Source organism: Phyllobates terribilis, unplaced genomic scaffold (assembly GCF_046119375.1).
Source record: "Phyllobates terribilis strain yellow unplaced genomic scaffold, ASM4611937v1 Scaffold_9__5_contigs__length_417890890, whole genome shotgun sequence".
Classification (NCBI taxonomy): Eukaryota; Metazoa; Chordata; class Amphibia; order Anura; family Dendrobatidae; genus Phyllobates; species Phyllobates terribilis.
In genome coordinates, this window is record NW_027362769.1 from 159816732 (window position 1) to 159842346 (window position 25615).

Below are 25615 nucleotides of genomic sequence, written 5' to 3' on the forward strand. Positions count from 1 at the left end.
GGAAACACACAAAGACCTCATGTCCTGCCAATATTACTGGGAGAGACACAAAGACCTCACATCCAGCCTATATTACTGGGAGAGACACAAAGACCTCACTTCCAGCCTATATTACTGGGAGAGGCACACAGACCTCACATCCAGCCTATATTACTGGGAGAAAAACACAGACCTCGCATCCAGCCTATATTACTGGGGGAGACACACAGACCTCACATCCAGCCTATATTACTGGGGAAGACATAGAGACCTCACAGCCAGCCTATATTCCTGGGAGAGACACACAGACCCCACATCCAGACTATATCAATGAGAGAAACACACAGACCTCACATCCAGCCTATATTACTGGGAAAAACACACAGACTTCACATCCAGCCTATATTACTGGGAGAGACACACAGACCTCACATCCAGCCCATATTACCGGGAGAGACACACAGAGCTCACATCCAGCCTATATTACTGGTAGAGACACACAGACCTCACATCCAGCCTATATTACTGGGAGAGACACACAGACCTCACATCCAGCCTATATTACTGGGAGAGACACACAGACCTCACATCCAGCCTATATTACTGGGAGAGACACACAGACCTCACATCCAGCCTATATTATTGGGAGAGACCCACAGAGCTCACATCCAGCCTATATTACTGGGAGAGACACACAGACCTCACATCCAGCCTATATTACTGGGAGAGACACACAGAGCTCACATCCAGCCTATATTACTGGGAGAGACACACAGACCTCACATCCAGCCTCTATTACTGGGAGAGACACACAGATCTCACATCCAGCTTATATTACTGGGAGAGACACACAGACATCACATCCAGCCTATATTACTGGGAGAGACACACAGACCTCACATCCAGCCTATATTACTGGGAAAAACACACGTACCACACATCCAGCCTATATTACTGGGAGAGACACACAGACATCACATCTAGTATATATTAGTGGGAGGGACACACATATCTCACATCAACCTGTATTACTGGAAGAGACACACAGACCTTACATCCAGCCTATATTACTGGGAGAGACCCACAGAGCTCACATCCAGCCTATATTACTGGGAGAGACACACAGACCTCACATCCAGCCTATATTTCTGTGAAAGACACATACAGCCCATATTAATGAGAGACATTCTTTCCCAACTGACTGTATAAAAAGGTAGTAAGATATATATATACAAACTGTACTGGCACAATTACACAGGATATAATTGGAATAAATGCGTTCCCATTCAACTACATTACCTACTGTTGCAAATAATGCTAGGAGGGAGGTAATGGACTTCAATGAAGAATAAAATGTATGTATGGCTATATTTACAATAAAAAAAAAATGCTCAGATGATAGTATTATTCATGAATTCTGACTGCTCTGCATACCATGGGAAGATAAAATGGTTCTTTTTCTCGGAACTTATGGCCGGCCAGTTTGTGACATGAAAAGGAAGGAGTCAGGAGTGTAATCGTGTGAGTTTACTCCGCAGCCAAAACTAATTTCCCACGTCCATAAAATTTACCTAAATTATAAAACCCACTCCACCAATTCTGCTGCTACAATAGGTTCCCACAGCAGGCGCGTTCTGTCTGACAGAAAATAATTGCATTCACAGCAATAGCAGGAATTTCAACAACAAAGTGTCACAGAATATAAACGACCGTTCGGTGGGAGAATATCCCCTTATGTTTCGGTGCTGGGTCTTGGGTTTGTCTGGATCGTGGTTATAATTTCACTTCTAGAAATAAGGAGAATATAATACCTATAGGAGGCTGAATAGTTTAACCGTTCTTTAAAATGTGTTACTGACTATCTGTATGTCAAAGCTTTCTCCAAAATCACATTGCCCAATGTTTTCATGCTTAATAGAGTAATTGGGATATCTACTGAAAAACGCAGCCGTTCAATTCTCTTCACATTTTATGCAGATTTATCAGATAAAATGATGCAGGGAGCCTGAAATGATGGCTTATTACTAGGGATTGCAAAGTATAAGTCCACTGATCTTACGCTTGGGCAACACACCCTGAATCCGGAGACCATAGAGTGTGGTGCTTGTCATGCTCCGCAGTCCTTCTCTCTTAGGCTAAGTGCCCACGAAATTCTGCGGAGCGTTTCTGCATCTCCCTGGCAGAAAAAAACTCATGCGGATTGTACATGCATTTTTTCCCACCAGGTAGAAGCGTTTTTTACGTGCAATTTCGCATGCGGGTTGTCAAGCACTTTTCCAACCGATTTTAGCATCACTTGGAAAAGTGCTTGACAACTTGGTCACACTATATAAATCCATGCAACCGGCATGGATTTATGTTGTGTGACCAAATTACTATGCTGCAAATGCAGCATCAATAGTGAAAAAAAAGAATAAAAATGTTGAAAAATGAAAAAAATCATACTCACTTTCCGATGACCCCCGGTCTCCTTCTCCGATGCGTCCGGTGTCTTTGACGGCTCGCGGTGGTCTAAAAGGACCTTCCATGATGTCATTTAGTCATGTGACAGGTCAGGCGACCACCGACGTCAGAAGGTGAGTATATGTTTTTTTTTTATTTTAATTCTTTTTTAACTACAGGTACTATGGTACCCGGGTCTGGAGGAGAGTCTCCTCTTCTCCAGACCTGGGTACCATCCGCACATTAATCGCATAAGATCCGCATGTGTACATGTAGTCATGCGGATCTTATGCGGTCTAATGCAAGTCAATGGCGGTGATTTCACAGCGAAATCGCACTAGAATTGGTCTTGCTGCGGTTTTTATGTGCACAGCACATGCGGCTTTGCATTGCAGTAAATGACAGACCTATGACAAGCGATTTTGATGCATTTTTGCGGTGATTTTGCAACGAAAATACGTTGCAAAAACGCATTAAAATCGCTTTGTGTGCACATAACCTTAGACTAAGGTCAGACGACTGTATTTTCTCTCAACTGAGAAAATTGGGCCAATTATGCTATTCACACTCTTATCAGAGTTTTATCAGAGTTTGATCACAGTAATCCGATTTCATTATACGTAAAGAATATATAAAAAATATTTCTCCATCTTCTCCATTTTGTCAGTCCGTAAAAATCGAACCGCACTCTGATGTCATCCAAGTGCGGTCCGATTTTTTTGATGGACCTATTGACTTGCATGGCTGAGTGCAACCTGATGTCACGCAAGGTGTGTGAAAGACTAAGTGCAACACAAAGGGAAGAAGGAAAGGGAGGCCAGACTCTAGGGAAAGGGGGGAGTGGAGACCTCCTAGGCTGATCTGATATATTAGCCTGCCTCCACTAACGTCCCTATAATGGTTCCTCACCAATCGCCGCACACGAACCTAAACCCTGTATTTCTCTAGAGCTTGGCCCTGGATAGGGAAGGGGGGGATGAGCGCTAGTTGATCCCCATTGACAACTAAAGACAATAAGGGAGACAGACCCGGGGGAAAGTAGTTTAGCTTTAGCTGACTTCAGAGAGATAACTCCAAGCGTCCTCCTAGCACCACAGAGGAAGATAGCAGTCTGAGAGCTCCAAGCATTCACAAAAGAACATGTGAGTATCACCGGCCCCTTCCTGATGCAAAGTAAAACTATTTAAACACCCAGGTCAGGGTGTCAATTAGCAGGCAGGTGGTAGCCGCTGGGTCCTAGAGTGAAACAGCTAGGAAGGTATCTGTAATGCCAAACGAAGAGATCTTCTGCATCCAACTGCAGGGCGACTGTCTGTCACATCTGACACACCCGTGACATCTGATTTACAAATGCACATTGCAAATTTTTCCTCTGGCAGACTCGGACATGTGCACAGCCCCATAGAATAACATTGGTCGAAATGCAGTCCGATATTTTGTTGGATCACACTTGGACCAAAAATACTATCATGTGCATGAGTCCTTACAGGTTTTCATTGTTTTCTACTCATTTACCACTAAAGCCATGGCCCCACTAGCAGTATTCGGTCAGTAGTTTTCCTCAGTATTTGTAAGCCAAAACCAGGTGAGGAACAATCAGAGAAAAGGTATAATAGAAAAAAGTCACCAATTCTGCATTTATTACCCACTCCTGGTTTTGGCTTACAAATCCCCCAGCTGAATCGCCTTTGCTCAAGAGACTAATAACAATTGCATAACTCATATCTTCCAAAAGTGCGGTACATGAAATATTCACCAACTTAATGTTATGATAGTGTAGCAACTCAACTTGGAAAAACGGGTAATATAATAAAAACTGCAACTGATCCTACTGGTTCATGTACAGACTACAGAACCCTACCACACAGTCCCTAGTGGTTCCTGCGTGAGCTAATATAGCCCTAACCACAGACTTAATGATGGCAGCTGGGACCTATGCTGCCTGAAAGGCCATTGATCGCTTCCTGTTCCTCCTAAAGAACCAGAGGGCAGAGCAGAGTGTAAATTACCTACAGAAAGGAAAATGTGCTTAAATAGAAAGAGATCACAGAGTGAGTAAAACAAACCACAAAATACAAAATAATGGATTAAGTATGTACTGATAGAGAATATGCCTCTTACTTTCTAAAAATAAACAGTAGATAGGAGCAGGATAAAGAACATAAACAGCAAAGAGATAAACCCTAGCTGGTCTTTAACTTACTGGTTTAAACTGCAGCAGTGTGGCTGGACATCCAAATGAGACTATCACCAGCAGGAAATAGCATGGGGAAAGTATTTAAAGCCGCATCCGAAAGGTGATAAAGAAGACAAATGAGTAAATGAAAACACCTGTTACCCTAAAAAGACTGAAGCAAGGATAGCAGAAGCTAAATAACCAGAGAAAAGTTGTATCTGCTTTGGCTCGGTGGACAGAGAAGCCAACAAAGCACAGGCTCAAGGGTTCGAACCCAAACACTTGATACTTAAACATTTGTTGCATCATAAATGTTCACTTGTGCAAAACAACATTTAGTAAAAGTTGCAAAATGTTAACACTCCAGTGCAAAGTAAAGAATTGGTTGTGCTACCCAAACTGTGAGGGGGGCTGGGATAATGCTGAAGAGCACTTTATAGATATATTTAATGCCTGGCACATTTTGCTGAATTTGCTTTCACAATGTTGTCTCATATGTTGCTCTAATTGCAGTCCATTGATTGATATGTATTTGTGAATAGATATCTTCCTACTGAAAAATTGAAATACTCCGTTCCAGCTGCTGTTATCGCTTCCATTATCTTGATCACAGAAAAAAAACAGCCATACTTGCAATACCATGTCCAGATACAAATGCACAACATGATACAGCAGGTCCCCCATGATAAAAGTGGGGACAGCACAGGTGCAAATTACTATTGAAACAACCACTTATTAACCCAACTAAATATCCATGGAGTGACTGCCTAGTATTCAAAAGGCACACAGGCTTGCATAGCATGCCATTCACACCATTACGGGAGATGCACCTCTGTACGCATAACAGTTTATTACCAACGCCCCTTGTATTACATCAGGTGGGCTGTTTATACCATATGTACACCCACAGGCCAGACACCCCACATTACCCAGCCACCAATACAGGGCCTGGCCTGCACCCTTCATAAAATAATGCAAAAAATATGTATATAATGCATTAGGTATTGGTCGATATTTTGGCCAAAATACATGAGCTCGCAACTCATGTTAAGGGTCCTCATTATGTTGCGAGTCCCTATACTAAATTCAAAAACAATTCACTGAAGAAAAGAACAAAAAGCAATAGAGGACATCACTGAAAAAAGAAGCAGCCATACTTGTAATACCATTTCCAGACACAAATGCACAACAGGATGCAACAGGTTCCCCATGATAAAGCCAGATGTTTGGTAGGTTAGTAAGTTGTTGCTTCATTAGTATTTTGCACTTGTGCTGCCCCCTCCTCTACCATGGGGGGCCTGCTGAATTATGTTGTGCATTTGTATCTGGACATAGCTGCTTTTTGCTCTGTGATGTCTTTTATTGACTTTTGTCCTTTTTTTCAGTGAATTATCATTATTTTGATCAATAAAATATATATTCAAGGCTTCAAAATTTGGGACGCGTCCTTCATTTTTGATTGCAACTAGAGTTGGTCCAACATCCACATCAGTACTCCATGGCAGCCGGACTAGGGCAGTGCAAACTTCCTTGGCTGTTACTAAAATGTTGACATCCAGTGAGCCTCTTGTAATTACTCTCCCTCACTTGATCTTATGATGGGTGTCTTGCCACAACGTCATGACATCATGGAGGCCAAGTGATCACGACGAGATGCAACCAGATGCCGGCAATCAAGTTTCGGTTGAGAAGATTTCCTTGCTGCCATGAAGTATTGACATTGATGCTAGACCAGGTACCTGCAAATCTTTTTGGTTAACTCTAATCCCTGTTCAGTCATCCGTGAATATGCTAACCATTCATCAGTGGGAAGGTCACTGCCTCCTACGGGATCAGTACACTCACTCCAACTGCTGAGATCCTCCGATATTGACTTAGCATAGAAATTGTCCTATATATTGTAATATTGTATTTTAATGGGGTCTGGTTAAACCACGATCATTGTTCCATTATTTTCCTATTACGATATGTCAGTCCTGCCCACTTCAGCGGGCATAGTGAATTTTTAAGCTGATACATTGTTACAAATCTTCCTTTTCATATATACTGTACATTAATCTCCACCACATTTCTCGACAAATCTGGTTAGCCCATAATGAGATAATAGGCTTCTTCATTCCAATAAATTTAAGCGAATGCCCCTGTTGTATAAAGGTGAAAGTTCTCGTTGACTGTATTGCTTCGAAATCCATCATAAATGTTTATATGCAAATCCCAGATTGCTTTGATAAGATGATTTCTAATTGTGTTTATTGTAGCATTATTGTACAAGATTGATGAGACAAGTCTTAAAATGCCATTTCATGCTGACATTTAATCTTGCATAGGTCATCTCTAATAAAATACCAAGGTGAGGAATATATCTGACAATATATTTTGGCCAATGGGAAAGGGGAATATCATTATAGATTAACATGACATGAAATATGGATTCACAATAAGTTGGTTCGGTTTATATAAACTAATTACTAATATTGTGCTTTAGTAACACTTTCTTCAGAGACTTCTCAAGATCAGAGACATTTTTTGTTTAATTAGTGTTTTGTGAAGTCGTGAAGACGCCAAACTGTGTTTTCTTGGAGAACAACGTCAGACTGCTTGATTAAATTCAAAATAATATTGTTATCTAACATAGTTTAATTTATGTATTATTGAAGGAGAAACTATGAAGTTTCACCTAAATTATATTATCTAGATAGGTTACTTTCATAAAAGAAAAATTGTAAAATCCCATGCTAAGATATTCACCAAGGGTGCATTATCAAAGGAGTATTGGAGCTTCGCAAAGCATCTTGGAAACCCAAATAAATGGTTGGAACTCAATCAGATGAAAATGGAGCAATGTAAACCAAGTAGCACAAATCTAGTGGCTTTGGTGTCTACGGTCATGTTCCTAACTCTTTCAAATGTATCTGTCTACCCTTTGATATTCTGTGTTTCTTTGATACTTTTTTTTTTTTAGATCTGCTTTTCTTGATCTGTTCTATGTTTGGCAAGTTGTCGCCTCGTTACTTCAGCAAATTAGTTCTTTCTTTTCCCATTTGAGCTGAAAGTTAGGACTCACCAGGCCAATAATTGTATTGCATCCCTCTTCTTCCCATACATTTTAAAAAGGTTTTCCAGGATTCACTTACTCTAACGAACTTAAAGAAGTTATCCACTACTTGGACAACTCCTTGTCATATCCCACTCTTGGCCCCAATAAAATAAAAAAAGCTTATACTCTCCCTCTCATGCTGATGCCATTCCCGTGGTGTCGGCACTCACTCTCCCTGTGGCCCCAGTGCTATTGTTGTGACAAGTGACCCCGGCTCCCAATTAGTGCTGGCGTCACTGTCCGCACCTTCGTACGGTTAAGCAATGGACAGTGGCGCCAGCGCTGATTGGGTGCCAGCGTTAAAGTGTCACAACAATAGCACGGGAGCCACAGGGAGTGTTACTTCTGACATCACGGGAACGGAGCATGGGAGGTAAGTATAGGCTTTTTTATTTTCTCAGGGGCAAACATTTAGCTCAAGAAGGGGTTTTCATAGCAGTGGACAGCCCCTTTAATGATGCAATATAAAAAACAATCAATGGACAGGTGTGCTGATTTTTGTGGAGGAGAGATGCCATATTTTATAATCCCGAACTACCCATTTAAAGTTATCCTATGTTTTATGTGTTGATGCTATCTTTTTCTTTTCTTGCATTGTAGACTTGATCTCTATTCATAGTCCCTCCTAAGGTCCCCTATAAACATTAGCCTTACAATGTCTGAACCTGACGATATTGACAGGTTCGGCTGACAGTCTCATATGTATGTTGGCCTCCTGACTTTTCCCTGATCGATGATCTTGGAAGACAAAAAGGATCTGTCATGTCCGATTTCGACCAACCAACATAGATAAGTTTGGCCAACTGCTTTCTAAAGGGTATGGGAGAGCTTTAATATGCAAATTGCCTCTTCAGAAAGAAAGAGGACTTGAACTCTATAGCGCCACCTATTGGAAGCAGCAATCCTATAAGTCACAATCGACCCTTTAACGAGTCTTGCAATATGACTTAGGATAAGAGCCAAATCAGAATCTTAATTTGGAGGCACAGTGTTTTGGATTATTGGCCCTCGTCAGTGCAAAGTATGAGAACTGATTTGGCTGGATGAGAGGCTCTGGACTGAGATCTAAGGGTTAACTTTTCTCCTTGTGTAGAGTGACATTTCTGGCATGTCAAGGTAAGGAAGCTTATTGGGAGAGCTTTAGTTTTATATCCACCACCTTCCATTTCTTGTGCTTTTATGAGGTGACCTGTTCCGTCAGCATTCTAACCCGTGAAAAAATTATCTCTACAGATTTTTTGAGTGGGATTAAAATCTGCTCAAATTTTACAATAATCTGTATTCTGAATAATACCATTTTTTTTGCTGTTAGTTCCATGCGAATTCAGAAAAAAATGGCGGCCTGCTGCATCATCCATCTTACTAAAAGGTAGAAGGATGGCTTAAAAAGGTTAAAAATAAGAAATAAAACATACCTCACGACTCACCTCTCATGCTGCCCCAGCTGGTCCATGACCACAGTTCAGTCCTCCATACCTCCGTTGTGTCGCATATTCAGACTGATGTTTTCGCTAGCTCAGGGCTTTTGGCCTTGAGAAGTCCCCAGGGATGACTACAGGGCTTATTCATGGCCTAGAGTGAACACTGGGCCAAGACTTTCGGCCGTGAGCAGACGATGGAGCAAGCAAAACATTCTCCGGTGACTGTTCAAGGCTAGAAATGACGGCCTAGAGAGAACAGATGTGAAAATACCGAGGCAATGAGAACCAGACAGCAGGCTAAGAGCAGCAGGAATGGCCAGACAGGTGAACGGTGGGATGACTATAAGTTTTTATTTTTATTTGTTCCATCCTACATTTTTTATGCTCTGAAATCTGGAAAAATGCCAGAGCATAATAAAGGTCATTAAATTCATAAAGAATAACTTCTCTACTGATCGAATTTCCAATTAAAACCTATGTGAATGTGCAAATTAAAATTTTGCCCGATCCACTTGTCTCTACTTATCTCCCTGAGTAGTCATTGACTTACTCCTTTATACTGTTATTCTTTCTTTTAAACAATCAATCTAGATTTCAAGAAAAAATACAGTTGTACCATATTAGCTTGTAGCTATAGATAAATTTATCTTTATCGTAAATTTAGTCAAGGACTCCAAGGTCTCTTTATACAAACATTGTCACACTGAAATTCAAATCACAGCCAATGAGTGACCACATATAGATACATGTAGCATAAACATCGACTGATATAATGTCACAAAACCATGTTTGTATTTTTTTTTTTTTCAAAACCGGTCATTTCCCACCATATCTCTCATGATATGTCAAGCCAAGAAGAAAGGTATGGAAGAAAAAAAGATAAAAACGAGAATCATCAAAAGTTAAGAACTTTAAATAACTAAGAAGTTCTTCTATTAAAAAGAAAAATTCTAACTCATCATATTTTGCGGCCATTGATCTTTATCATTTCCACCCTCGTCCTGATTAGTCATCATCATATTTGTTCTTTGCTCTCCCATAATCTTCTTCTGTTAAATCCTTTTCCAGCTCATCCTGTTTTATTCTTTTCTTTAACTTTTTATTTTTTTCCAGCAAAGTTTCCTTTGCAAGTTTTCATATTCTGCAGAATTTCATTCGATCAGCTTATTTAAAAAAAAAAAAAACGCTTCCCAATTTTTCTCATTCATCCATCCTCTTCTTTTTGGTTTTACTAATTATATAACTCACCTAAACTAGGATTTGGTGTTCTCACCAACTTCAAAGCACATTAGACGCCGTTGACTCAGCGGGTATTCCTAGTACGGGATATAAAGCTTGAGAGGATAAAGCATTTCTGAATTGGTAACACAATGTGATTTACAACTGATACTTTTATTAGCTAACCAAAAGAAATAATTGCAAGTTTTCAAAGGAAATTATCAAAATTGCTTCAACCTCTCATCTTTCGGGGGAATATCGTAATATCGTGTCTTACTTCCTTCACAATAGCAAGACTGATGTCTTTGAGTGATGTGTATATGAAATAATTATCCAATTAGGGATGAACTACACGCGGCTGAGTACGTAGAGGGCATTGATCACAGTGGGAGGTTGAGTGTCTCCTGAGTTGTTCTCTGGAGATCTAGGGAGCAAATTTATGACATAACGCTCATATTAACATCTGCTTATAAGAATTAGATCTTTAATTGAAAGAATGTGCCAGCAAAAAAATAATGAAGGTAAAATTAACCAAGTGAATCTAAAGATGTCTCACCACTTGACAATCTAGCTTAGAAAACCTACGAAAATTTTCGGATCACAGTTTTCCAGTTGGATATGGTATAGATCATGATAGTACAAATTAAACTCTACTGACCATGGTGGACATAAAACAAAGGGGGACCCACAGTAAAGATCAAAAATTGCTCCCAATATTTTTCCAACCACATTCTTCCAGCCCCATGAGCTTCATTTCCAGACAAAACCCATGGACACATTTTACTTCTCCTTTTCTTCCTTTCGATGACTCTTGGGCCACTTTTCCATCCTTTTTTTTTCAGACAATAGAGTTTCTCTGAAAAAGAAGTCATGCACAGCCTTTCTCCACTCTGTCGTGAAGTGGAAAGGATCAACAGGGACTGGCCCCATTTTACCCCAGGACCCCGTAGGTCAGCATGAGTTACATCTACGTTATGTTTTCTCATGTTCAATGCTATTTACCAACCTTACTTTTCTGCAAATTTTGTTAAGGACCCCAAATTGTTACAATAAAAGTTATAATATGTTATCATGACTCGCTGGCAAAACCCACAACAAGCAACAAATTACCAGCACAACCCCTGATCGGACATATAGAGACACTTATAATCATATCCTGATTGAGCAGCAGGGAAATGTGGACCTGATTAATCAAGCATTTTTACGGCAGAATTTGAGCTTGAAAAGTTGTAAAATTTTGTTGCAATGTGAGCCTGCATGAAAATGTTGAAACTTTTGCTAGTTTCATTACTTTTTTGCCAAACTCCAAAAAAGTGGGTAAAGCTGGGGTGGCAATCCCCGCAACCACCTTGTCAGTACCTTTCTGAGATGAGGCGCCTATGGAGGGGCATATCATTTTTCGAATGCACCAGAATTATTAAATGGTGTGTTCCTCTTAGCGAATCAGGAGCATCTGACTCCAGCACGCTCCATCATCAAGACTGGGTGTGAAAAACACTGGTCTTGATGAATCTAGGTCAATGTGTTTAATTCACAAAAATTTCACATTCTGAAAATATCCTGGCAAATGCAAAAATTTAGAGATTGAATTAGCACAAATTCACCATAATGGCATCCAGCTAGCTACCATTTTGCTGGATTCTTTTGAGGACTGATAAAGAGATAAAACAAAAGTAAAATATATTAACCAGTCCTTGGCCAATACCTGACTTCTTCTGCGTCCTTAGCTGCTGCAGTTTCCCTGTTCCACCTTGTAGCTTATTTTTGCGCCTGGCGTCCATTGGTCAGAGTAGAGTGTGATGAAAATAAGGAGTCAGGTGAGTGCTTACAACAGGCAAGAATAATCTTTTTTTTGTTACCTTTTAACTTTTTCCCTTTTCCCTCTCTTCTTTTTATTATGCCTTGGTCTGGAAAGATCTCAGAACATAATAAACATCTTTTCACGGAAGTTTAAATTTTTGCACAATTTTATTTGGACCGTATTGAATTTGCTGACCTCCTAGAGGGAACCTGCCTGAAAGACATCTCATCTCTACTGGTAATCTCATCTCACTCCTTATGGGATAACTCTAAGAGGAAGATGGACACAACTGTTCTTGTTGGGATTTTTTTTAAAGGCAACGTTAGTGTTGTTTGATTTTTGAATGGTCGGCACATAACACCACACCGTGACTGCAATTTTGTCAGGTTTCTGTGGTTGGACCTTCAGCAAATCAGCAGGTACACGATCCAGCAAAAATAGGTTTTCAAATTGAAGGAGTACATCCTGAGAGCTACAATTTTAAATAAAAGCATAAAATTAGCACAAATATAAAAAAAGCATACTGAATATTCTATAATGTATGATAAAGTCAATTTTCCTTAATTTTGTGTAGTCTTTCGCAAAAATCTGGAAATAATTACAGAGCGATCTTGATAGGGAAAAACACAGTAAACTTCTAATTTGAATCACAGTTTCTGTATTTTTCCTTCTTCTTTTTTTTGGCATTGTGAATATTCAAACGTCTTCTTTTTCTACCAATGTCAGTCAAACACATTAAACTCATTATTATGCAGAGTTCAAGCCATCTTATCAAAGTTAGCGTACCCTGGGCTTAGGGACTAAACTAATTGAAGTTGTATTTATCACAACACCTCAGCTGTATGAACCGAAAAAATAAAAGTGAGTGCCAAAACAGCATCAGATTTATCAAAAAGAGAAAGAAAATCCAATTAAAAGCAATAGGACTTGTTTCTTTTGATAAATTTTGCTGGTTTTCTCATGTTGGTTTAGCTCCAGTTTTCTAGTCAGCAGAATGTTCAGGGAGACTACAATACTTTGTTCATTTCCATGCACACTTTACACTTGCAACAGTGGGGAAATGGATGGTATTGTTCTATACAGGTGCATCTCACTAAATTAGAATATCATCAAAAAGTTAATTTATTTCAATTCCTCAATGCAAAAAGTGAAACTCATATATTATATAGAGTCATTACAGACAGAGTGATCTATTTCAAGTGTTTATTTCTGTTAATGTTGATGATTATGGCTTACAGCCAATGAAAACACAAAAGTCATTAACTCAGTAAATTAGAATAATTTACAAAAAACACCAGCAAAGGCTTCCTAAGCATTTAAAAAGGTCCCTTAGTCTGTTTCAGTAGGCTCCACAATCATGGGGAAGACTGCTGACTTGACAGATGTCCAGAAGGCAGTCATTAACACTAAGTAAATGCAAAGTAATTTTTGCATTTCATTTGGAAATCAAGGTCCCAGAGTCTGGAGGAAGAGTGGAGAGGCCACAATCCAAGCTGCTGGAGGTCTAGTGTGAATTTCCTACAATCATTGATGGTTTGGGGAGCCATGTCATCTGCTGGTGGAGGTCCACTGTGTTTTATCAAGACCAAAGTCAGCGCTGCCGTCTACCAGGACATGTTAGAGCACTTCATGCTTCCCTCTACCGACAAGCTTTATGGAGATGGAAATGTCATTCTCCAGCAGGACTTGGCCCCTGTCCACACGGCCAAAAGTACCAATACCTGGTTTACACACAACAGTATCACTGTGCTTGATTGGCAGCGAACTCGCCTGACCTTAACCCCATAGAGAATCTATTATAGAGAATCTATGGGGTTTTGTCAAGAGGAAGATGAGAGACACCAGAGCCAACAATGCAGACGAGCTGAAGGCTGCTATCAAAGCCACCTGGGCTTCCATAACACCTCAGCAGGGCCACAGGCTGATCCCTCCATGCCACATTGCCGCATTGATGCAGTAATTGATGCAAAAGGAGCCCGACCAAGTATTGAGGGCATTTACTGAAGTAAATTAACTTTTTGATGATATTCTAATTTAGTGAGATGTACCTGTATGTTCTATTGTAATGGACAGAAAAAATCCACAATTTCCTTTTAATTTAATGGCAAAACTGCATTTCTACCCAGATAATTCTTCTCTTTTCCATTAGGTCTATGACATCACATGATTAAAAACTGACTAGCTAAATCCTTCTAAGCTCTATGTAGAAACAGGAGGTCAATTTTCCCTGCATAAGTCATAACTGCAAAGTCCCTGGCAGAGGGGAGAAGTGGAGCAGCTGGGTTAGGAGTTGAAGAGGGGAATGATAAATGCAGGGACAAGAGACTTCCCGTTTCTACATATAGGAGAAAAGAGAAGAATTAGCTGGGTAGGAAGTAAAAATGAGCAATTGTAAGTACACAGTGCTATATAATATGATGACTGCAATATATTAAGAGGATCATAGAATCATAGAATGTTAGAGTTGGAGGGGACCTCCAGGGTCATCATGTCCAACCCCCTGAACAATGCAGGAGTCACTAAATTATAAAACTTTGATGGGAATGCTTCTTTAAAGAGTTTGGTTTTGTATTTAGTCTGTATTGTATTTTTTTTTAATTCATTATTTTAATGATTTCCGTTGTATTTGTTGATAATTGCCAAGAGCAACTCATCATCATCACATGATAACATGTTAGATTATAAAAAGTAACGATGATGATGATGGTGATGGTTATTGTGAGGATGAGAATGAAAAGAGTGATTAGGATTTGAATAAGAATAGTGATGATTGTATTGAGAGTGATGATAAAGATAGTTATGATGATTATAATAGTGATAATGATGATGATGAGGACTATGATGATGAGGCTGATGATGATAAGGAGTGATAGTGATTATAACGTTGATAACAGTGACTGGGATAGTTATGATGCAGATAATAACCATGATAAGGGCTCGTGCACACGACTGATTATGCCGGACGAGTGTTTTCTGTGGTTTTCATGAATAGCACTCATACCCATGATATTTTATGGGGCTGTGCACAAGTCCAATTTTTTTCCCTCAGAGTGTGTGTCGGATCAAAATTACCAATGCATGTCTATGGGTCCATGAAAAACATTGGACTGCACTCGGATAACATCCAACTGCAATGCGATTTTCATGGATTGATCTAGTCGAGAAGGTGAGAAACTCCACCTCTGAGAAAAACTGATCAAACTCTGATCAGAATAATCAGACCATTTTTCTCGGATGGAGAGGAAACGCATCTACCCTAACAGTGATGATGATGATAATTATGATGATGATGATGATGATGAAAATGATAGTGATGGTAATAGTGATTGTAAAAATGATGTTCATGAAAAGAACAATAATGATGATGATAATGATAACTGTGTTGGTAAGGATGATGATGGTGATGCTGATAGTGATAATGATAACAATAGTAATGATGATAGTGACAATAATGATGATATTGATGAAGAGGATGATAATAGTGGTGATGATAATCCTTGTACTGAGTGATCATAATGATAGTGATGATGATAATGAGAGTAATGATGATATTGATAAAAATAATTATAATAATGATGATGATGGTGATGGTGATGATAATAACAATTATGATGGTTATTATGATGATAATAGTGATGACGATGGTAATGTTAGTTATGAGGCTGATGCAAATATTAATGATAGTACTTTTTAATGAGAATGATCATTATGATAACGATGATGATGATGATAAGAATGATGCTAATGAGACTAATGATATTGATAAAAAATTATAATAGTGATAATGATAATGATAGCGATGGTTATTACGATGATATAGTGATAAAGATAATAGAAATGATGATAGCTAAGATAATGATGAAGAGGATGATGATAACAGTGATGACGATGACGGTGATAACAGTGGTGATCATATTAGTGATTATGACAGTAGTGATAATAATGGTGATAGTGATGACGATGATGATGATGATAATGATACTAGTGAAGATGAAATAGGTAAGTTCGCCTTATACGTAGGCAGTGTTGTAAGGAAACGTTAATGCATACGAATTACTGATAAACGTCAGGCAATCATACTAGGTTACCTCTGCTCCCCCAGGTATATAATGGTTAATATTCCAGGTTCCTTCTTCAGGATTAATCTCTGTTCATCAACACGCCGCCACTTATCTCTACTGATTCTCAGTTTGGGGAATTTCTGTTTTGCGTATTGGATTAACATAACACTTAGAGTTTTCTCAGCGCACCCTGGATGCCTCCAATCTATAACGTGTTTGACATACAGCAGACATATTGTTACCAGCTCAGCCTTACAAATGAGTTCTGGAATACTTTAGTGTCTGGAGGACCCAGTGTGATACAGAACTGCAGGGAAATGGTTAAAATAAATCAGCATCTATTGGATTCATTGTAGTTTTAAAACTGTAGCGGGGACTTGGGTTCAATTTATCAGAGATTTACGGATGTCTCTGATTTTTTTTTTTTTCAATTTGGCTGTTCGGAAAGCCTTACGCCCAAAGCAACATTTCTTAAAATGACAGTAAAATTGCTCATCTCCTAGGTATAAATGTAAGATATATTACTCTGATTACATGCGGACTTTAAGGGTTTTTCCACTTTCATTTTTTTTTTATAGTCTACAGACATACTGTAATAAAAAAATAACAATAGTGTCATGTACCTCGAAATCACCACTGAGCCCCCGTGATTGGCTGCAGCCGTCACTTGCTATGGTCGTGACATCATCATAAGGCAGAGCATGTTTGTAGGTTAAATAACAATGAATTTGAGTGGGAAAAAAAAAAACCTATAAAACAATTACAAGAGATTCAAGATATAATGTACTGAAAAATTAGAAAAGTGGGGGGTGAAATTGGGTAAAAATACACAATTCCAGTATTTCATTTTTTGGGGTTTTATTTTAACACCTTTCATTTAATGGTATAAATGATCTGGCAGTATTATTCTTCTTTGGGTTAGTATGATTAGAACAATTTCAAACTATTTTTGTACACAGTCCTCAATATTGAAATTGTAACACCAGGAAGGAAAAGTCTTGGAATTAAGGAAATCAAAGGATGAATAGATGTGTTAATGATATGAAAATGATGAAAAAATGGGAACAAAATTTTTAAAAGGGTTTTGATTTTTTCAGTATCATTTATGAGTGCAGTACTTAGGGGACTTGAACTTGTGATTGCCAATATTACCTACACTATAGCATTGCAGTGCACTGTTATATTGATGATCTCCTATGACTTTACAGGCGTTCTAAGAAAGGCTGACATTCATTGAAGGGAACCTGTCAGGTCCTTCGTTCTGTCACGCAAGGTGTGGGAAAGACTTAGTGCAACACAGAGGTGCAACACAGAGGGAAGAGGAAAAGGGAGCACAGACACTAGGGAAAAGGGGGGAGTGGAGACCTCCTAGTCTGGTCTAGTGTCACCCTGTCTCAACTATCGTCCCTATATTGGCTCTTCACCAATCACCGCATGCATGCCTCGCTCTGACTTTCCCTGGCGTATGGCTAAGGCGAGGGAAGGAAGGAGATGAGCACTTGTCGATCTCCACTATACTCTATAGACAACAGAGGTAGGCAAACAGGGGGGAATTGCTTAGCATTAGACGACTCCAGACAAAGGTGCACACGGCCTTAAGCTCCAGAGAGGATGAAGTACTGCTCTTGCTAAAGCCTCACAAGTAGAAATGAATATAGCCAGCGACTCCCTCTCAGACTCATCAGGTATTTATGCACCCAGGCCAGGGAGTTAATTAGACTGAGGGAGGTAGCCGCTGGGTCCTAGAGACAGACAGCCTCTAAGAAGATGTCTGTAATGCCAAACGTAGAGAGTAGAGATCTCCTGCAACCAACTGCAGAGCGACTTGCTGTCACCTCTGACACACCTGTGACACGTTCCCCCAGAACCACCAGCAGTTGTGTCTATACCTATCTAAATCCCTATCTAACAGTATTAGATTGCATGCATAAATAGATCTTCAGAAAAAGTATTTCTAAAGTCCATTTATGATATGTAAATGCACCCGACTAGTCGATGGAGCGTTAGTTTCCCAAGACTGGTTGGCCCACTTAGCATGTTATAACACCCCTGTGGGCGTGATAACATGACTTACAAGAGTCTGCATCATCGCCAGCGCTATACAAATTTTGTGCTTGCATGCGGCTTTGTTCCCTTACATCATTGAGCCTCTGAAGCCGGGTTTACACATGCCGGCTTCAGAGAAGCGCACTGCGCATGATCGGAGGTGCAGAAGACTTACACTCATGTGTAGTGCACCCCTCTGAAGCTAGGATGCATAAACCTGGCTTCAGAGGCTCAATGATGTGAAGGAGCAAAGCCATGAGTGAGATTTGTATAGTGCTGGCAATGACGCCGGCTCTTACAAGTCATGTTATCATGCCCCCAGGGGCGTTATAACATGCTAAGTGGGCTGACTAGTCTGGGAAAACTAACGCTCCATCAACTAGTCAAAGGGTTCATTTACATTATGCCCACAGGGGTGTGGTAACATGCTAAGTGGGCCATCTAGTCTGGTCTGGGGAAACTAACCCTCCATGGACTAGTGAAAAAGTTAATTTACATATCATAAATGGACCTTAAAAATACTTTTTCTAGGGATCTGTTTTTGTGTCCAATGTAATAAAGGGACTGTTAGGCAAGGAATTTAGTTTAGTAGACATAACTGCTGGTGGGTCTGCGGGCACAAGGGTCCTGACAGTTTCCATTTAAACCTGCGTCTGCTTTGGTCATCGACTGGCACCCCATGGTTGTGAGAAGAAGCATTAAAATACAGTTGAAACAAGTAGATTTTATTAAGGCTACACATTTAAGCACTGAATAGGGGCTTTCATCTAATCATAATTGCATATGGAAAAGCAAGGAACCACTGAGCACTGCTATGTAGATGATTGGATTGCTCATAGATGTAGGATCACTTTATTGAAGCAACATGTTTCAGCACCATACAGGTGCCTTCATCAGGGCCATAATTTCATATGAAAAATCACTGAGGGCTGCTAGGTAGATAATCGCTCAGAAGTAGATATTTAATTAATTCATTGAGGCTACACGTTTCAGCATCATAGAGGTGCCTTCATCAGGGCCAAAGTTTCATTCGTCCCGATGAATGCACTTTTTCAGTGCTGAACCGCATAATCTCAATTAAGTGACCTATGAACCCTATTCCTTTCAAGCATCATTTGGTGGGTCCTCGTTTTTCCTCGATACTCCACTGCATTCACTGTGTTTGCCCTCTTGCATAACTGGAACAAGGAGGAGCAGCAGATGGTCTATTCTTTACAAACTTTCAGGCAGAGTTATGCCAGTTTTGAGCACACCTTGCCCAGGTGAGCAGTCACTGTTACTATGTTTGGCCAAAATCTTTACACTATGGAGGCCAATATTTTTTTTACTTTTTCCTTTAAATTATATTAATGGGATATTCTCATTTACAATTTTTTGCATATCTTCAGTATGTACTATGAATTCATAATAGATGGCGGCACCAGTCTGGCTCCATTCCCCATATTGTAATTGCTCTCTTTCCCCATTGAAAACAAATGCTACCAAACCAAAAAGTAGCGCCTAGGATGAAAACAAATAAGTAAATACTCTGCAGTAAGTAAATAAATGAATAAATAGTAATAGTACATGTAAAAAACATAGGGTACTTCATTGACACAATTTTAATCAAAAGAGCATAAAAGCCATCCACCGCGACAAGGTGACCCATTCAGGATAGTCCCTAACTCTTGTAGTTCACAAGCCTAAAATTACATCACAAGCCGCAAAGTGAACATTGAAGTAATACATTTACCGAAATCACGTATCTAACTGGAGACCCCGTAGAAGTTGCATAGCGCAGTCATGATGGAACAGCTAAACGCTTCATTATGCAGCTTCACATCAGAGCAACAGCAATGGAAAAAAAAGATCATCTCTTACAGCAAAAATACTTTGATTTTAGGTCCATTGAGCAATTTATGAAGCTTTGTATCTTTTCCCCGCGTTCTTCCATCTAATTCCAATCTTAGCATTTCTATCAAGGTGAATGAGAATTGTTCATGGTCAATTTATATAAAGCAAGATGTGTGCATAAATTAGCTGTGAGTCTTAGATAAGAGTGTCACGAGTATGGTAATTTGCAATTGTGTGGAGAGAATTGAAGTCCATAGTGACTTACAAGCCGTTAATTGACGACCGATATAACAGAACCTGAAATGGTCCTTTTATCTACGCACAATCACATTCCTATGTGAAAATCACTTTTTGTAGAATGATTGATCCCAGATTACTTTTGGAAGATTTATTCTTGTCGGTTAGTATTGGAGAAGCAGTCTTGTTAAGAAAGCCCATTTTCAAAAACTCTATAGGGCATTATGAGTTACTCATTCCGGATCTCCATCAATGACCAGGAGTTAAGAGCTTCTCTATTCTCTAGAGTATCCAGGATGTCCAAGCATTACATGGACAGCCCATTGTTATTATTGAACACTATGTAATGCTTCATTTCTCCTGTAGGTGTGCTGTAGAGAAACTGAATAGTATTTCCCCCTTTCTCTGAAGATCACATCTGATCAACGAAGGTCCCAGCAACCGGGTGCCCAGCAAGCCACTATTTTTAGGAAAAAGTGATTGCAAAAGCTGACAAGCCCATTAACCCCTTAAGAAATGGACGAATATTGGATTCAATGACCTGGTTGTTCTTTTTTTTTGTGTTGCTTTCCAACAACAGCTTGTTACAACACCATGCAACAATTCAACTTTTAATAGGATTTTAACTATTTTAATCATGACTAGAGATGAGCGGTGTTCGACTAGAACTGTTCGCCAATCTCAAATTCGAGCTGTTTTGGGCGGTGTTCGAGTTGTTCGACGAACCAGAACGATTTGCAAAAAATTCGGCTGTTCGAGGTTATGTTCGATAACTGTTCGTGCACCAAAAGCGTGTCCTGCATGTCTGGTGCTATTTAGAGCACCAATCATGCAGGGATTGTCTGTCACTCACTGTAATGCCACAGCCATGGTGGTTGTGGCATTACAGTGATTGCCCAAATCGATGGGAACAGTGCCAACAGTGAAACATGAAAAGCCGGCAATTCAGCAGCGGCATACACCGGTACCCGACAATTTAGAACCGAAAGAATAGAGCTTCACACATAGATTAGATAGATATAAACATGTCAGCCACATATATACGAAGTACAGTGAAAGTGCTGCTTACTGTACTTGTCATTTAGCGTAAAGGATTTATCAAAAAAAATAATAGTGTTTTCATGCACCGTCTCTTTTAAAAAGCCGGCCGGCAATTCAGCAGCGGTACCCGACAATTTATAACAGACAGAATAGAGCTTCACACATAGATTAGATAGATAGAAACATGTCAGCCACATATATACGAAGTACAGTGACAGTGTTGCTTACTGTACTTGTCATTTAGCGTAAAGGATTTATCAAAAAAAATATTAGTGTTTTCATGCACCGTCTCTTTAAAAAAGCCGGCCGGCAATTCAGCAGCGGTACCCGACAATTTATAACAGACAGAATAGAGCTTCACACATAGATTAGATAGATAGAAACATGTCAGTCACATATATATGAAGTACAGTGATAGTGTTGGTTACTGTACTTGTCATTTAGTATTAAAATAAAGGATTTATTATTAAAAAAATTGGCGTGGGGTTCCCCTTAATTTTAGGCTCTAGCGGAGGTTAAGCAGACGGCTGGGGCAGATGTTTGAAGCCTGGGAAGGGGGTAATACCCACGGAGCTTCCCAGGCTACTAATATCAGCCCCCAGCTGAATACATAGCCTTTATTAGCTATTAAAATGGGGGACCCACCCAAAAAAATGACGTGGGGTCCCCCCTAATTTAATAGCTAGCAAAGGCTAGGCAGATAGCTGGGGGCTGATATTAATAGCCCAGGAAGGGAGCCATGAATATTGGCCCCCTCCCAGGCTAGAAACACCAGCCGTCAGCCGCCCCAGAAATGGCGCATTCATAGGATGCACCAATTCTGGCACTTAGCCTCGCTCTTCCACGCTGCCCTGGTGCGGTGGCAGGGGGTAATAGGGTTGGGGTTGATGTCAGCTTATAATGCCAGCTGACATCAAGCCCAGGTTAGTAATGGAGAGGCGTCTATAAGACACCCCCATTACTAACCCCATAGTCAAAGTTAAAAAAAACCACAAACACCCAGAATAAAGTCCTTTAATTGAAATAAAGACACAATCCTTTATTGTTCTAAATTAAACCATACTTACCGTCACGCCCATTCCAGCTGAAGCCAACGATCTCCTGCAATAAAAGAAAAATAATAAAGCAACCTCATCCTTACCTTTCCATGGTTCCCACGACAGCTTCAGCTCTGCTACATCGAGATGACAGGCTGGACCGCAGCAGAACGCTGCCATCCAGCCTCTCATCCCGCAGACACTGAGAAGCGCAGGCTTGCTTGCGCTGCTCAGCGTCTCTCTGTGACGACATCCAGATGAGCCGAGTTCATGTCCAATGAACTCGGCTCACCTCATGCACGTCACTGACAGCGTGGGAAAATTCTCACGCTGAAGCGGTGAGTGCAGGAGAATTCTCCCACGCTGTCAGTGACGTGCATAAGGTGAGCTCATGTCCAATGAACTCAGCTCACCTCCTGCACGTCACTGACAGCTGGGAGAATTCTCCTGCACTCAGCGCTTCAGCGTGAGAATTCTCCCACGCTGAAGCGCTGAGTGCAGGAGAATTTTCCCACACTGTCAGTGACGTGCATAAGGTGAGCTCATGTCCAATGAACTCAGCTCACCTCCTGCACGTCACTGACAGCGTGGGAGAATTCTCCTGCACTCAGCGCTTCAGTGTGAGAATTCTCCCACGCTGAAGCGCTGAGTGCAGGAGAATTTTCCCACGCTGTCAGTGACGTGCATGAGGTGAGCCGAGTTCATTGGACATTAACTCGGCTCATCTGGATGCCCTCACAGAGAGACACTGTGGAGCGCAAGCAAGCCTGCGCTTCTCAGTGTCTGCGGGATGACAGGCTGGATGGCAGCGTTCTGCTGCGGTCCAGCCTGTCATCTCGATGTAGCAGAGCTGAAGCTGTCATGGGAACCATGGAAAGGTAAGGATGATGTTGCTTTATTATTTTTCTTTTATTTCAGGAGATCGTTGGCTTCAGCTGGAATGGGCGTGATGGTAAGTATGGTTTAATTTAGAACAATAAAGAATTGTGTGTTTATTTCAATTAAAGGACTTTTTTCTGGGTGTTGTGTTTTTTTTAAATACTTTACTAGAAATTCATGGTGGTCATGTCTAATATTGGCGTGACCCCATGAATTTCGGGCTTAGGGCCAGCTGATAATGCCAAGCTGGCCTTAACCCCTTTATTACCCAGTGAGCCACCGCATCAGGGCCCTGGATGAGTTGGGTACAGCGCCAGAAGATGGCGCTTCTATGAACGCGCCATTTTCCGGGGTGGCTGCGGACTGCAATTTGCAGCGGGGGTGGCCCAGAAAGCTTGGGCCTCCCTGCGCTGCGGATTCCAGCCCCCAGCTGCCTAGTTGTACCTGGCTGGACACAAAAACAGGGCGAAGCCCCACGTCAATTTTCTTTAAATTATTTCATGAAATAATTAAGAAAAAAAGGGCTTCCCTATATTGTTGTGTCCGGCCAGGTACAAATAGGCAGCTGGTGGTTGGGGGCAGCCCGTTCCTGCCTGCTGTACCTGGCTGGACACAAATATAGTGCGAAGCCCCATGTCAATTTTTTTTAAATTATTTCATGAATTTCCTGAAATAATTTAAAAAAATTGAAGTGGGGCTTCGCACTATATTTGTGTCCAGCCAGGTACAGCAGGCAGGAACGGGCTGCCCCCATCCACCAGCTGCCTATTTGTACCTGGCCGGACACAACAATATAGGGAAGCCCTTTTTTTCTTAATTATTTCATGAATTTCATGAAATAATTAAAAAAAATTGAAGTGGGGCTTCGCACTATATTTGTGTCCAGCCAGGTACAGCAGGCAGGAACGGGCTGCCCCCAACCACCAGCTGCCTATTTGTACCTGGCCGGACACAACAATATAGGGAAGCCCTTTTTTTCTTAATTATTTCATGAATTTCATGAAATAATTTAAAAAAAAGTACGTGGGGCTTCGCCCTATTTTTGTGTCCAGCCAGGTACAACTAGGCAGCTGGGGGCTGGAATCTGCAGCGCAGGGAGGCCCAAGCTTTCTGGGCCCCCCCCCGCTACAAATTGCAGTCCGCAGCCACCCCGGAAAATGGCGCGTTCATAGAAGCGCCATCTTCTGGCGCTGTACCCAACTCATCCAGGGCCCTGGTGCGGTGGCTCACTGGGTAATAAAGGGGTTAGGGCCAGCTTGGTATTATCAGCTGGCCCCAAGCCCAAAATTCATGGGGTCACGCCAGTATTAGACATGACCGCCATGAATTTCTAGTAAAGTATTTAAAAAAAACACAACACCCAGAATAAAGTCCTTTAATTGAAATAAAGACACAATTCTTTATTGTTCTAAATTAAACCATACTTACCATCACACCCATTCCAGCTGAAGCCAACGATCTCCTGCAATAAAAGAAAAATAATAAACCAACCTCATCCTTACCTTTCCATGGTTCCCACGACAGCTTCAGCTCTGCTACATCGAGATGACTGGCTGGACCGCAGCAGAACGCTGCCATCCAGTCTGTCATCCCGCAGACACTGAGAAGCGCAGGCATGCTTGCGCTCCTCACTGTCTCGCTGTGACGGCATCCAGATGAGCCGAGGTCATGTCCAATGAACTCGGCTCACCTCATGCACGTCACTGACAGCGTGGGAAAATTCTCACGCTGAAGTGCTGAGTGCAGGAGAATTCTCCCACGCTGTCAGTGATGTGCATGAGGTGAGCTCATGTCCAATGAACTCAGCTCACCTCCTGCACGTCACTGACAGCGTGGGAAAATTCTCCTGCAATCAGCGCTTCAGCGTGAGAATTTTCCCACGCTGTCAGTGACATGCATGAGGTGAGCCGAGTTCATTGGACATGAACTCGGCTCATCTGGATGTCGTCACAGAGAGACGCTGAGCAGCGCAAGCAAGCCTGCGCTTCTCAGTGTCTGCGGGATGACAGGCTGGATGGCAGCGTTCTGCTGCGGTCCAGCCTGTCATCTCGATGTAGCAGAGCTGAAGCCGTCCTGGGAACCATGGAAAGGTAAGGATGAGGTTGCTTTTTTATTTTTCTTTTATTGCAGGAGATCGTTGGCTTCAGCTGGAATGGGCGTGATGGTAAGTATGGTTTAATTTAGAACAATAAAGGATTGTGTCTTTATTTCAATTAAAGGACTTTATTCTGGGTGTTTGTGTTTTTTTTAACTTTGACTATGGGGTTAGTAATGGGGGTGTCTTATAGACGCCTCTCCATTACTAACCTGGGCTTGATGTCAGCTGGCATTATAAGCTGACATCAAC

The 25615-nt window shown here is 40.9% G+C and overlaps 1 protein-coding gene across 5 annotated transcripts in view; it reads left to right on the top strand.

Moving 5' to 3' along the window:
- The window catches only part of LRP1B (LDL receptor related protein 1B), a 2071868-nt gene that overhangs the window by 978897 nt on the left and 1067356 nt on the right, over positions 1 to 25615 (top strand). The window lies entirely within an intron of this gene.